Genomic DNA, 15,525 nt, shown 5'->3' with positions numbered 1-15,525 from the left:
ATCACTGTACTGCTTTGAGACAGCTCCACTGGCTTGAACTGCCCAACCTCCTATCCTACAATCAGCTCTGCCTCTGTCATTCTATCTGTTACCTCCCCAATAAGTGTCCTGCCCTCCAAAACCTAGTACAACATCACTCAGCCAAAAGGCCTCTTAGATCATCAAGCAAACTACTACTAGAAGTCACCAACAGCTACAATAACTTTGGATATGCACTATATAGTTGTTCAGTGGCTAAAAAATGTAACTCTGTCCCCACTAGCATTCAAAACACATCATCCAAAACCTCCTTTAAAGACCTCATCAGGCAACATCTCAAGCAAAGTTGGTAGTGCCATGATTGCTCCCCAGGCTAGTGAAAGCGGATAAGGTACACATTCTAAACCTGGAGTACTTGATAATAGTTTTCAATCTTACTCACAAACACTGGCTAATCTACAATGTATGCACTGTACCTGTGTACTATGTATGTATTCTGCCTATGTTCCAAATTTCAGCTGTACACCACAAATCTATTAATTACCTTTATTTTTAAATTAATATTTTTGTTTGTTCTCTCCACTGTAACTATTGATGTGCTGCATACCACTGTAAAAACATGTCTTTTGTAATTTGTGTGTATACTGATCATGTCTAAATAACTAAATGTATCTGTAATTTTTCTATGTGGAGCTTTTCTCCCTGGGCCTCTGCTGAAAATGTGCCTTTTCGGCTCAGTCAGACACCCCGGGTTAACAAATGTAAAATAAATAAATAAATAAATTTAACTTTACTTTACTTTCTGGATGAAGTAATATGTTGTCTCTGAGTACAGTGCACTGTACTTTTTCCTAGAATTCGCAATGGAAATTTGATTCATGGAAAAAAATCTGTATGTATGGTTGGTTAAAGAGGAGTCCGGTTAAAGGGAGACCAGATAAAAAGGAGTCTACCGTATCTGATAAATGGTCATCAATAAGTCAAAAAACATGTTTTGCTTATCATATGCAACTGACTCCACACTTTGTAGGGAGGATGGTCCTGGAAGAAATGAAACAAGGAAAGGACGCAAATTAAACATCACTGGGAATAACACTGGGGGACAGTGAATACACAATTGACTATATGTTAACTGAAACTTGGCTGACAAGTCCACCTACAGACCATGTGTAGTATATGTCTATTAAGTTAGCAATAGGTACAGTAAAAAAAAAATCCCCCATGAAGTATTAGTCAAATTTATATATTTTACTATACAAGCAAATCTAGAAATTGCCATATGTTAGTTACCCGGAAGCTGTTCCTTGGACACAGTTGTCCTCCCAGAAACATCAGCACTGACATCAAGCACATGTTGGTGTGTAGTTTCCAGGGTTCCAGTGAGCTGTCTGGCTCAATGACAGTGGACAGCAGCTCTTCATTTGGTGTCAGTGGGGGCTTGGTAGCAGCCCCCCTGTAACTAGCTGTTCATGGGAAACTGCAGCTGCTCAATTCCAGGCTGATGAAATCATATCAGTGGCCTGATGACACACCTGATCATAAGTCATTGTGTGATCCATACTGCATTAACAACGTTCATTAAGTGGTTCCAAATCTGTATTATGGCAGCCATATCACATGTCGTCTCTCAAGCAGAAAGACACCATGGTGTCTGAACGCCTGCACTATCACATAATTTTCACTTTTTGTCATCTGCATTTACATGGAGTTTGGCATCACACACCAATGCTAAGTGACAGTGAGTAGCTCTTCATGTTCTATGAAATCAGCTGCAATAATGCTATTACCTCTGTGCAATGCTGCTTAAACTCACTGAGCCAAAGGAACACAGAGTAAAGGCAGTACTTTGAAACATTTACCCTTACAGTTATTTATAGGTTCATAGGTTCATAGGTTGGTACTAGGCTATCAGCCCTAGGGCCTATACAATCCTAGCCATAACAATTCCATGGATATTTCTTCCCACAATATTTACTTCCCTGGACCCTTGTCTAGCAGGGTGACAGACGTGATCCCTGAGGTGAATTTCCTATCTCCCATCCAATTGTCAAGATTCCTTTTGAAGAGGCCAAGGAGGCGCTCTGTTTGACCTGTATGGGAAGTCTGTTCCAGAGTATGGGGAGTCCCTGGGTCAGGAACCTATCCCTCCAGCATGTTTTGTTCATTGTGATGACAAGGTTTAGATCCCTGGAGCATGTGGCTCTGAGGAATTGGGATTTCTTTAAGTGGAGCATGTCCAACAACTCAGGTTTGACATGGCCTTTTATGTTAAGCAGAGATCACCTCTGAGTAGATGATATGCCACAGAGTATAGCTGGAGTTTTTTAGATGGTCAGCATAGGGCATCTGCTTTAGGCCTGTGATTCTTTTAGTGAGGTATTTCTGTGGCCTTTCCAGCTGTTGCAGATGTCTTGTGAGGTACATAGCAAATGGGGCATTGTACTCTATAATGGGTCTGATGAGGGATGAGTACAGTGGGACAATGACCTCCTTTTTTCCTGGATGAAAAGCCCTTAGTAATGAGGTGTGCCACATAGAAGGATTTCCTGACTGTTGTGGCGATGTGGTTATCGAAGGTGAGACCACTGTCCACCTGTGTCCCTAAGTCTCTCATCACACTTTCAATGTTTAGTGTACTGCCACCTATGTGGTAATTCATGGGTACATGGTTTTTCCCAAAGGGGTAACTATACATTTCTTGGCATTAAGCTTGAGCCCATGGCTCTGGCACTAAGCATCTGTTTCTGTAAGGCCCTTTTGTAGAATATCCACATCATTTGGGAATTCAATAATGGCTCCCAGTTTGCAGTCATCTGCGAACTTTGTTAGCCAGAGTCCCTTAGTGTTGGCCTGTACTTCAGAGAAGTAGATGCTAAACAAGAGTGGTCCCAGGACTTAACCTTGAGGTACTCCACTTGTCACCTGTTTGGAGCTGGATTTGGAGTTGGCTACTTTTACAGTCCGGGTTCTGTCAGTAAGCCAGTGGCAACCCATTGAGTGACGTAGGGATGTATGCCCAGCTTAGTAAGTTTATCTATGATTCCAGAGTGGGGGATGATGTCAAAGGCCTTGGCGAGGTCCAGATAGGCTGTTTGGACCTCCTTACCCTCATCCACAGCTCTGGAGACAGATTCAAAGAAGTCATTCAGGTGTAGGAGACAAGATTGGCCCTTAACAAACCCAAACTGGGTGGGGTTCAGTGTTTGAAGATTGCCAATGTCTTTGTTTATAAGTTCCATGATAATGCGTTCCATGCCCTTGCAAATTAGGCTCATCAGACTGATTGGACGGTAGTTCCTGGGATCCAAGGTGGTTCCCCCTTTGTGGAGTGGGATAACTGTAGCTGTGTGCCACTCAGTGGGTACAAAGTCTGAGGTGAGGCTATGATTAAACATGACAATTAGGTGAGGTACCAGTTCATTTTGTAGTTCATGTAGTACACAGCCCGGGATGTCATCTGGTCCCATGGATGCTGTATTCTTAGCTTTGGAGAGTGTGGTTTCTACCTGTGTGACCTTTATTACTGGAATCTAGCAATCTTTTGGTATTGAGATGGTGATTTAGGGGGTGAGAGGGGGGTGACGGTGGCACTAAATTGATCTGCCAGGATATTAGCAATATCCTTGGGATCAGTATATTTAATGCCTATCTGTTGTAGCTCAGAGCAGATCTGAGCATTGCCATTTAGATTCTTGACATAACTATACAATGCCTTGTGGTTGTCTTTGGAATCTTTAGCAATTTTATTTTCGTAACTTGCTTTGGAGGATTTTATGATGGATCTCAGTTTCTTACTGAGGCTGGTAAGGGAGTTTTTTGCATCCTGGAATTTTCCTCTTTTCTGCAACAGTTTCTTCCTTCTGTTGTATAGTTTGTTTATGGCAGGAGACCACCAAACTGGCTTCCTTTTTTTGGAGGAGAGCATCTTGGTTCTATTTGGGATGGCATGATTCATGCACGAGTGGATGTGCTCGTACAGTACCTTAGTGTAGGATTCAGCAGTCAAACTTTCAGCTCCCATCTGCATGGGTGTCATGAGGTTTGGCACTTCTGAATTGAGTAGCATGAAGTTGGATTTGGAGAAGTTTTTTACAGAGGTTTCCTTACTGGGGGGTGGAGGTGGGATGTGGATGTCAAGGGTGATTAGCTTATGGTCAGACCTGACCAATGAGGGTGTAACCACTGGTGTGGAGCATCTATCTCCCATGTTGGTAATGACCAGGTCTAGGATATTGGAGCCCATGGTGGGACAATAGATTAGTTGATCCAGGACATTGGAATTTATGAATTCCAAGAACCGTTGGGAAAAGGTATTGGTACCCGAGTAGTTTTCCCAGTTAATGGCAGGGTAGTTGAAATCACCCAGACTTAGGGTGTTTGGTTGTATCTTAATATTTTCCAGTATGTTTAGAAAGGTGTAGTGGGAATCTTGGGGCATGGTGGGGGATCTGTAGCAAGCTACAATTTGGACTGTAGTCTTACCTCGTGTTAGTTGCACCTGGAGAATTTCAGATGCATTGTGTTGGGCAACTAGCCTGGAGGTGTGAATATCCTTGGTGAATATGGACACTCCTCCACCTTTAGTGTTTCGGTCTTGGTTTGGTGGCCGAAAAGTGTGGTAAGAGTTGTAGCCTGGTATTGCAGGGGTGGTCTCTGGAGCCTTGAACCAGGTCTCAGTTACTGCACAGATATTGATGTTCTTCATTTTTAGGAGTGCCTCGAGAGAGTGCATTTTGAGGTTTAGACCTCTAGCATTGAGTAGCATTACCTTCAGATTTTGTATGCTTGTATCTGTTACGGTGGTGGTTTTGTCCTTTGAACCTTGCCTAAAAAAGGCACTATAGGAGTGGCAAGAGCTTTAGCCAGTAACCTGAATCCCAGGAGTGACAGGTACAGACCATCTCTGGCAAAGCATCATGGTTTGTCGATCATGTCGTCCCAGGCAGACTTTTGAATGTATAGAAATGCTAATCCGTGTATGTTCTATTGACATAAATCACTTGACTGATGTGTATTTTATTACAGTACTTTCATTGCTTCTCACATTTGCAGAATTATCTCATTTACTTATGTAATGCCATCTTAACACCATGTGTAAAACAATTAGATTGACCTGGATTCAAGCCCTGTGTCATCTGTTCTTCAAACATGAACTCATTGTTCTTGCACCTGCTGCCACAGGAAAAACTAGGCAGCAGGTCTATTTCTTACACTTAATACTGTCCAAAGTGCTGACAGCCATGCCTCGCCGCTTAGCATGTTTGTGCGAAGGAAGGCAAACCAATGCAAATATTGCTATTTTTGCATTTAAGCAGAAACGCATTTTTGCTCATCTCTTAACTCCATGCGGACAGGGAAGGCAATAGCAACATTTCTTAATGTCATAAAAGTTATGACACAACATTTACAATATAAACTACAGTATGAACAACATAGTATCTGCCAAATATTTCTCCTATACCATATAAGCATAACTACTTCTCAAGTTCAAGTTGTATTCATTAAACGTGAATCTCACATGCACAAACACTTTACCATTATTTGCACAAACCAGTTGCTTGGCCATGTGCTACATAAAGAGGTGTTTGTCATGTATTACTATGTTTATTGCCCAGTTATTCTTCCTCCCATAAAAATCCATGTAAAAATACAACCTAAGGTAAGGGACTTGTTAGTTACTGAACACGTATTTACTCAGACTCATGCGTGCTCTGCACCCATGCACTTGAAAATGGATATATCAGTATTAGGTCAAATGTCAACTACACTACAAAAATAAATATCACAACTGCATTGGTACATTATTTAAAGCTTTATACTGACAATAGACATTCAGATTGTCTTATACATGTCTTACTGTGGACATCAGTTCATCACAATATAAACACGTGCATCAACACTTGCCTCCATGCTGATGTGTACGCGCGTGTGTGTGTGTGTGTGTGTGTGTGTGTGTGTGTGTGTGTGTGTGTGTGTGTGTGTGTGTGTGTGTGTGTGTGTGTGTATACAGGTGCATGTATGTCTCAGCTCTGCAAAATGCATTCCTGACAGCTTATTGTATATAGTTTAAGAAGCTGTCTTTTAAAATATATCTGCACATTGGAACCAAAACAGAAAATCCACATCATTTGCATAACAGGATATTTATTTATTTTATTTTATTTTATTTTACATTTGTTAACTGGGGGTGTCTGACTGAGCCACAAAGGCCCTTTTTCAGCAGAGGCCCAGGGAGAAAAGCTCCACAAAGAAAAATTACAGACACATTTAGTTATTTAGACATGATCAGTATACACACAAATTACAAGAGACATGTTTTTACAGTGGTATGCGGCACATAAACAGTTACAATGGAGAGAAACAAACAAAAAATATTAATTTTAAAAATAAAGGTAATTAATAGATTTGTGGTGCACAGCTGAAATTTGGAACATAGGTAGAATACATACATAGTACACAGGTACAGTACATACATTGTAGATTAGCCAGTGTTTGTGAGTAAGACTGAAAACTATTATCAAGTGCTCTATATTTAGTATGTATATGTTATCCGTTTTCACTAGCCTGGGGAGCAATCATGGCACTGCCAACTTTGCTTGAGATGTTGCCTGATGAGGTCTTTAAAGGAGGCTTTGGATGATGTGTTTTGAATGCTAGTAGGGACAGAATTCCATTTTGTTGCCACTGAACTACTATATAGTGCATCTCCAAAGCTATTGTAGCTGTTGGTGGCTTCTAGTAGTAGTTTGCTTGATGATCTAAGAGGCCGTTTGGCTGAGTGATGTTGTATTAGGTTTTTGAGGGCAGGACACTTATTGGGGAGGTAATAGATAGAATGACAGAGGCAGAGCTGATTGTAGGTTAGGAGGTTGGGCAGTTCAAGCCAGTGGAGCTGTCTCAAAGCAGTACAGTGATGAGTTCTCTATGAGCAATTTGCAGCAAAGTGGGCAATTCTGTTATAGCAGGTTTCCATTTTGCTTAATTCAGTTTTGTTGAGATTATTCAGAATGGGAGATGCATAGAGTAGGGTGGATAGAAGTTGGGAGCGAGCAATGGCTGATCTTGTGTTGTTGGTAAGAAATGGTTTGATAGGGTAGAGTGACCCAAGTTTGGCATGTACTTTTTTAATAGTTAAGTTGAGATGACTATCAAATTTTAGGTGGGAGTCTATGATTATTCCTAATAGCTTAGCATGTGCCACTGGAGCAATTGGAGTAGCATTTGTGGAGTAGATAGTGAATTGACTGTTAGTGTTTTTGTTAGAACTGGTTATAATCATAAGCTGAGCTTTCTTTGGATTGAGGATAAGTTGGGCTTTGGTAAGGAAGTTTTCAACGTCAGAAAATGCTAGTTGAGTTGTTTGCAGGAGGGTGGGAATGTTTTGTGCAGCACAGATTAAGGTAGTGTCATCTGCATACTGAATTATAGATGCATGCTGTGTGGAGGTATGGAGGTAATTTGTGAAGACTGTGAATAGTAGTGGTCCTAAGATAGAACCCTGTGGGACTCCTATAGTTATGGGCAGCTGAGGAGAGAGAGAATTTTCCCATTTCACAGCTTGGTACCTGTCAGTTAAGTAGCTTTGGAACCAGGTAAGAGTGGAATTTGATAGATTATATTGGTTTAGTTTGTTTAGCAGGATTTGGTGTGAGACTGTGTCAAATGCTTTGGACATATCCAAAAAAAGAGTTGACACTTGTAGGCCTTCATTTCTGAAATGGTTTACTGTGTCTGTGATGCAGAGGAGGGCTGTAGTGGTACTATGGGCAGGTCTGAAACCATGTTGAGTAGGTGACAGGATATTGCTGTCTAGGAGATAGTTTAGCATCTGGGTATGGATGCATTTTTCTAGAATTTTGGCCAGGGGGGAGAATAAAGCAATGGGTCTATAGTTATTAAGTTCAGTGGAGGTCCCGCCTTTATGTATGGGTGTAACATAGGATATTTTACAGAGTTTGGGCACATAGTTTTCAACAATTGATCTGTTTATGAGAGTGGAGACTGGGATAGCAATAGCATCTGCTGTGAGTATAAAGAAATAGCTGGAGAGTAGGCCGGCTGCTGTTGATGAGGTTTTCAGTTTGGAGAGCATGCTTTTGATTGAAGTGGTGGAAACTGTTTTGAGAGTAAAGATTGTATTAGTGTTATTTGTGTTGGGGGGGATAGTGAGGAAGGAACTGTCCTGTGATACCAAGGATAGAATTGAGTTCACAAAGTGGGAAATGAATTGTGTTTCGATGGGAACTTTAGTGTCAGGGGTGGTTGGTTTGGGGGTAGCCTTTTGGGTGGATTTTAGTAGCTGGTTTACATTTTTTCCAAAATTTTTACGGGTTGTGTTGGTATTTAGTTTGTAATGTTGTGTAGTAGGATTTTTTGTCCAGCCTAATGCATTTTTTTTGCACAGTTGCGCAGTTCTTGGTACTTAGTTAGGCTTTGTGTTTCTTTGTTTTTTTGATAGTAAAGCCAGACAGTGTCTCTGGACTTGAGGATTTGTTTGGTTTCTTTACTGAGCCAGGGGTTTGTAGAGGTTCTAACCTTGATTTTGCATAATGGAGCGACAGTGTCTAGATGTTGTAGAAATGTTTTGTTGAAATATGCTACAGCCTGGTCAAGTGGGAGGGTTTTTAGGGGGGTCCAGTCACAGTTACAGAGTAAAGTGTTGAGGACCTCAGGAGAGAATTTGTTTGTGTTTCTAGTGGATATATAGTTAGTGGTTTTGCATATGCTTGTTCTAATACGTATAAAGTATATTATGCTGTGGTCACTTAAAGTGTCTGGGAGACTGCCTGTGTGAGGGTACAATGTGGGGTTGTTAGTTAGGACCCAGTCAAGGATGGATTCCCTTTTAGATTTTTTATCACATCTAGTTGGAATTTGGACTAGCTACTGGTAGCCATGAAGATTTATTAGATTACTTGGTGGTTCTGATATACAGGTGAACCAATCTAGGTTGAAGTCCCCCAGAATAAGGGTTTCTTGTGAGTATGTGGAAGAACACCAGGATAAGAAGTCTTCAAGGCTAGCAGGTGTATTACCAGGAGACATTCCTACTACAATCTTCTTCTCACCAGATACTGATGATATAATCTGCTATAAAGTGTTGTCTGATACCACGAAAGTCACATCATAGAATGATGATATCATCATCTATAAGACCACTATGACAAGGATAATTCAGACTTTGGTGATGGCGCAAATATTAACTAATGTGTTCTGCAGATGGGAAAAATAGTTAGGTTGGAGTTCAGTTAACACAACAGCCAACTTGTGTATGTGTCTGTATGTTATGTGTGTGTGTGTGTGTGTGTGTGTGTGTGTGTGTGTGTGTGTGTGTGTGTGTGTGTGTGTGTGTGTGTGTGTGTGTGTGTAGTAAAAAGAGCATGAGTCTATATCCTACTATCAGCAATCAAGTCTCATGGAGAACAAAAAGTTTTACAGTCATGGATACCTACATAGTCATTTCATATAGGTCTTACAAAATCTTCTTCCAAACACACTCTGATGATGTCATCTGTTATAAATGTTCTGCATGAGTGCAAAAGTCAGACTTGTGCCATGGTGGTTGCATTAAGTACCGTGTTCTCTAGCTTGTGTAACCAGTTAGATAGGGGTTCTAATCTCACTGCACTCAACTAGTGTGTGTGCATAGTTAGAAGAGCAGGAGTCTGTATCCTACTGTCAGCTATCAAGTCTCATGGAGAACAAACATTTTTACAGTCATACATGCCTGCACAGCCATTTCATACAGGCCTCTCAGGATCTTCTTCTAAACATACACTGATGATGTCATCTGCTATAAAGTGTTCTGCAACAGTTTAAAAGTCAGACTTGTGCTGTGGTGCTTGTGTTAAGTACTGTGTATTGTAAATAGGTTGGTAGGGATTGTAGTCTAACTGCAGTCAACTAGTGTGTGTGTGCATGTTCAGTTAGTTCACATTCTGGAAAAAATTTTAGAACAACATATGAGACATTCCTACTACAATCTTCTTCTCACCAGATACTGATGATGTAATCTGCTATAAAGTGTTGTCTGATACCATGAAAGTCATGGTTATACTGTGGTGCTTGCATGAAGTATTGTGTTCTGTAGATAGGTAGGGATTTTAGTCTCATTGTCATCAAATGGTATGTGTGTTTTCAGTTAGTTTACATTCTGGAGACCATTTTAGAACAGCATATGAGACACTCCTACTACCAACTTCTCACCAGACACTGATGATGTCATCTACTATAAAGTGTTGTCTGACACTATAAAAGTCATACTTGTGATGTGGTGCTTGTGTTAAGTACTGTGTCCTGTAGATAGCTAGGGTGGGTTTTTAATCTCACTGCAGTCAACTTGAGTGTTTGTTCTTCTTTGGAGACAATCTTACACTGAGACATGACTGCACATCGGTGTCAGACACTCCTACAAACAACTTCTTCTCAGCATACAATGATGCTGTCAGCTTCTATAAAGTACACCGTGACACTGTTAAAGTCAAACAAATGTGATGGTGCTAGTCCTACATTGTATGGAATCCAGCTTCTATACCTCTGCAGGTTTAATGTTCAAATCTGACCTCAGTCAACTGCTGTGTGTGCACTTTGTGGTGTATTACTGTCATTGTATGAGCTTTGGAATCTGTTTTCATTGCATGCCAACTCAGGTAAACCTTTAATATAACCCCAAGAATCCAACATCCCTTTCTCACTCTGTCTACATAACATCCTGTCTGCAGAAGACTGGAGGATGTCGTCATCTCAAAGATGCATACACACATCATGAAGCAGAGTCCTTCCATGAGCCACTGAAAGCCATCTCCAGACCACCAGATGTGTATATGTTAATTCTGTTATGAGATGGTACACAAGTCACATATGGACAGAGTCAGTATGTAATACAATCAAACACATCCACATATATGCACATACCCTTACTACCTTCCATCATATAGATATAGAAATTAGTGTTTAAATGACATTATAACTGCCACAATTGTATGTGATGTTGCCCTTTAGCCTAGTAATGTCCTATGATCCTATGAAGATTGCACACATCAGTGTTGCTGCCATCCACATGTACTATGTTGAGGTGTGGATGTACAGAAGCCTTAAAACAGTGTATTCCAAAAAACACAAACTGCCAACCAACTATCAAAAAAACAAAAAAAGCAATGCAGAAAGTGGATTCAATGAAAAGGAATTTTTGAAGGTGAAAGCTGAGGTATCAGATGCACCAGTAAATATCTTTTCATTGAATCCACTTTCTGCATTTTTTTGTTTATTTTTTTTTAAAACAGTGTATTCCAATCTGTGATTTGAGGTAATGAATTAATGGCCGCTGCTGCCATTTGATTACATGTTCCTTACATAATAACTATAGTAATATGCCTTCTGAGAACTTTTGTCATGGGATGATGCTATGTTTATTGATTCCTTACTAAGGCATGTGTTGTTGTAGTGAAGTATACCAACATTCGACCCAGTTCTCATTCAACCATCACAGTGACATTTGCAGTATGGCACAGGTGTGCATGTGTATACCTACCATAATTAAATACTCTGTGAGATACATCAGTATAACACAAACCTCTTGTTTCATCCACATATTGTAATGCTGCTATATACACAAATATATAAGTAGTTCATATTTAATTGCAACCTTTGTGAATTCGTTGTATGCACTATTGCATTGCTATTCGCAAGGATTATTGAGATGGTCCCCAGCAGCATTGTGTGACTGACAGCATTTATGTCAGCAACTGCTTTGCATGAAACACATTTACCTCATTTGTAATATGGTATCAGGGTACTTTCAAACAGCTTTACAGTGAAAAACATATATGCTTATCATGTACAATTGATGTAATTACCTGACAGAATTATATGACTTCTAGTGTGTGACATGTGATGCATACCCAATTTTGTTTTGGAGGTGTTGTCACACATCTCTGGTGGTGCTGCAGTAACGTTGTCACCTCACAGTTAGACGTTGCCCATTTGATTCTCAGTTAGAGCGTCTGCTGTGTGGCGACATGCGTGAACGGGCGTTCCTTCATTGAAGGTTGTGCATTAGGCCTGGCAAGCCAACACGTAAAACTCTACTTCCAATCATTAGTGGACTGGAGTTCCGCTGTGGCAACCCCTAACCAGGAAAAGCTGAAAGACACAAACAAACAAAATTATGTGGGGAATACACAACTAAGCACAGAGCAGTTTGTGGATGGCACCACACATACTAAACTATAGGAAATAGGCAATCTCCTAGCTGACAGATATGGATGAAACTTCATCCCCCTGTCCCCACTGAACATCACCCAAAGTATAAATGAAAATGTCTGTATAATAACATATAACATAGTCATAATGGAGAATGCAAAACATTAGGGGTCTGACTGGAGAGATGATAAGTCAATAAGCAAAGGAGAGAAGTATTGCTGCAATTGAATTCATCCTCAAATCTTGGTGAGTACATTCATGAGGTGGACCCTGTTTTTCACAAAATCTCACCAAGACAACACTGATATATAGACTGTATTTTATATAACATATATCATGGACAGAAGTAGGTCAAAAATGTAAAAAGATAGCTGGGTACACAACACCCAGGATAAAAAAGTGCCCAATCCTGGTAGGCACACTGGTGCCAGGACTGAAAAAATTACAGTGTAGAATCCTCAAAATATGAAAATATTCCTATGATGGGACAAGACTAGGCTCAGGGGAGGATGCCCCCCCACCCAATTGTAAAAGGAAGTAACAGTCAACAAAAATTACAAAAACTGATAGGCCAAAGAAGAGCCATAAAGATGATAGAGTGGACAACTGAGGATAATAAAGAAATTATGTATTGCTAGTATTATAAAAAAGTTTAGAATTTGCAGTTACAGCATATACAAAAAGATTAAGAGAGAAATTAGAGGAAAGAAAAATACTTCCACAGAAGCCTCAAATAAAATGTTGTGTTCATTAATACAACAGATTTCTGAAAAACATTGAATAAACCAAGAAACTTTGTTCTGTTTGGAAAAAGAAGCATCTAAGGAAGTGCAAAAATATAAACAACAAAACCTATAGATTTTTGAAAAGTATAAAAAAAGAAATATGGACATGGGAAAGAAAGAGACATTTGATATGGTGCAATATTTATGCAAAGTTGAAAGCCAAATTAATCAATACAAAAAAGGCAGCCCCAAAGATATTCAAAGAGAAATATAGGCAAAGGCATCCAGATATGGAAAAGTTTGCATTTAAGAAAATAACATCACAAAGAGGGAACGTAGAAAAGATTAGTAATGGAGAAGCTAAATAAATTGAAACTGAGGTTATGGAGTACCTGTGAAGTGAAGTTTACAGTGTAGAAAATCTAACTCAGAAAGCACCACAGCAAGATAGTGCAATAGACATCCAAATTAAGGAGAAGCCAGTGGAATGGGAAGTAACCTGTCAGTTGGCATATGAAGATACATTGGAGCCTTCCACAGGAAACCAGTATAAACATTCACTTGAAACTGGACAGCAAGAGAAGGAACAGGAAACTGTGGCAACTCTGGAGCAGTCAATGTTGAGGAGTGATAGGCCAGCAAGTCCCCATTTGACAGAGCAACAAATGACACAGGATGAAATTGAAGAGATTGTGCCACAGGAAGATGCTATAGAACTTTCTACAGAATGCCCACAGAAAATGGAGAACAAAAAATGTGCCCTCAGTTTAGAAGAAAATGAGCTAAGAGAAGAGTTGCTTAATTTAATAGAGATAGATAGATATATTAAGATCAATGAAAGAAATAGACTGAAGAAGGTCAATAAAACCCCAGAAGTCATAGGTTTGATAAAACAAATGAATACAGTAATTAGGACTGTCCATAGAGATCCATGTGATATAACAGAAGTAATTACTCTGCAGTTAAATTAATAACAGATAAAATTCCACCACAAGAACACAGGGTAGTAAGGAAAAGGAAGGGGAGAAATTGAATACCATCATGGAAGTATCGAATAGGGAAAACTATAAAGCAGTTAAGACAAGAAGTGTCACTGTTAGAAGAGTATAGAAAAGGGAACAGATCAACAAAAATACTCAGAAAGACAAACATGATAAAAGCAATGCTCAATGTTATAACGGATCAGGATCTATCTTGCACAAATAATAAACTAAAAATATCAGCAGAGGCAGAAACACTTAGAAGATACATAGATAAATATAAAGGAAAAGTACAAAATAAACAATTTATTGATGGCCCCCAAAACGTTTTATTGAGATTTGGGAAACAAGGTAAAAGGAATTGAAAGACCACCCAAAAAAGAATAAAGAAATACATTTTGGAGAAGTATTCATGAAGATCCTATGGAACATAGCAAAGAGCTAAATGGATAGAAGAAGTAAAAGAAAGTATAAGTTCAAACATACAGGATATGAAATGGGATGAAGTAACAGCCAGAGAGATTGAGACAAGGTTAAGAAAAGCCTCTAATTGGAAAACACCAGGCCTAGATGCAGTATCTAACTTCTGGTTACAAGTATTAACATCTTTGCACCAAGATTTAGCCATGAGTAAGAACTATTTATATGCGCAGCCTGAACATACACCAACCTGGCTAACAACATGAAAAATGATGCTTCTACTTAAGAGTGAAATTGCAAACTACCCTAAAAATTATAGACCAATAACTTGCCTTCCAACTACATATAAAGTATACATCAGAATTGATGCCGACAGAGTTTATAGTCATTTAGAAGAAAACTCAATCATGGCAATAGAACAAAAGGACAATAAAAGAAAGTCATATAGAACAAAGAATCATCTGTTGCTAAATAAAGTCATAATGGAGAACCATAAAAAGGGGAAGAATCTAAGGATGGCATGGACTGACAACAAAAAAAGTTTGATAGTATCCCATATTCATGCATAAAAAAGTACGTAAAAATGTATAAGATACATCCTATACTGATCAACTACATTACAGTGACCATGAAACAGTGGCAGACCACTTGGCAATTAAGCCATGATAAAGGACAAATTATTATTCCAGGGATAAAAATTTAAAGGGGGATATTCCAGGATGACTCCCAGTCACCACTGCAATTCTGTCCTGCTCTTAACCTATTAAGCTGCCTACTTAAAAGGTTAGGCCATGGTTATAATTTGGCTCATAGAAAACAACAAAGTGTAAAAGACTTCTCATCTTCTCTTTGTCAATGATTTAAAACTGTATAGCTCATCAGATGAGGAACTGAAAGCACAGCTACAAGTAATCAAAACTTTTTTCAAATTATATAAGAATGTCATTTGGCCTTGATAAGGGTGCAAAAGCAACATTTAAAGCAGGAAAACTGCAGCACCAAGAAAATATCAGTTTGGGATAAGAATGTGATATAGAAGAACCTGAGCAAGAGGGAGTGTGTAAATAATTGGGAAATGATGAAGGATCAGCAATAAAACATGAACAAATGTGAATAAAAGTAAGGAATATTTTAGAAGACTTAAATTAATCCTGAAAACAGCATTGACATCTAGGAACAAAATTCAAGCTATAAACCAATTTGCTCTTCCTGTCCTAATT

Source organism: Protopterus annectens, chromosome 11.part0 (assembly GCF_019279795.1).
Source record: "Protopterus annectens isolate FY-2018-M chromosome 11.part0, PAN1.0, whole genome shotgun sequence".
Classification (NCBI taxonomy): Eukaryota; Metazoa; Chordata; order Ceratodontiformes; family Protopteridae; genus Protopterus; species Protopterus annectens.
Note: the sequence above shows the minus strand (reverse complement) of the source record.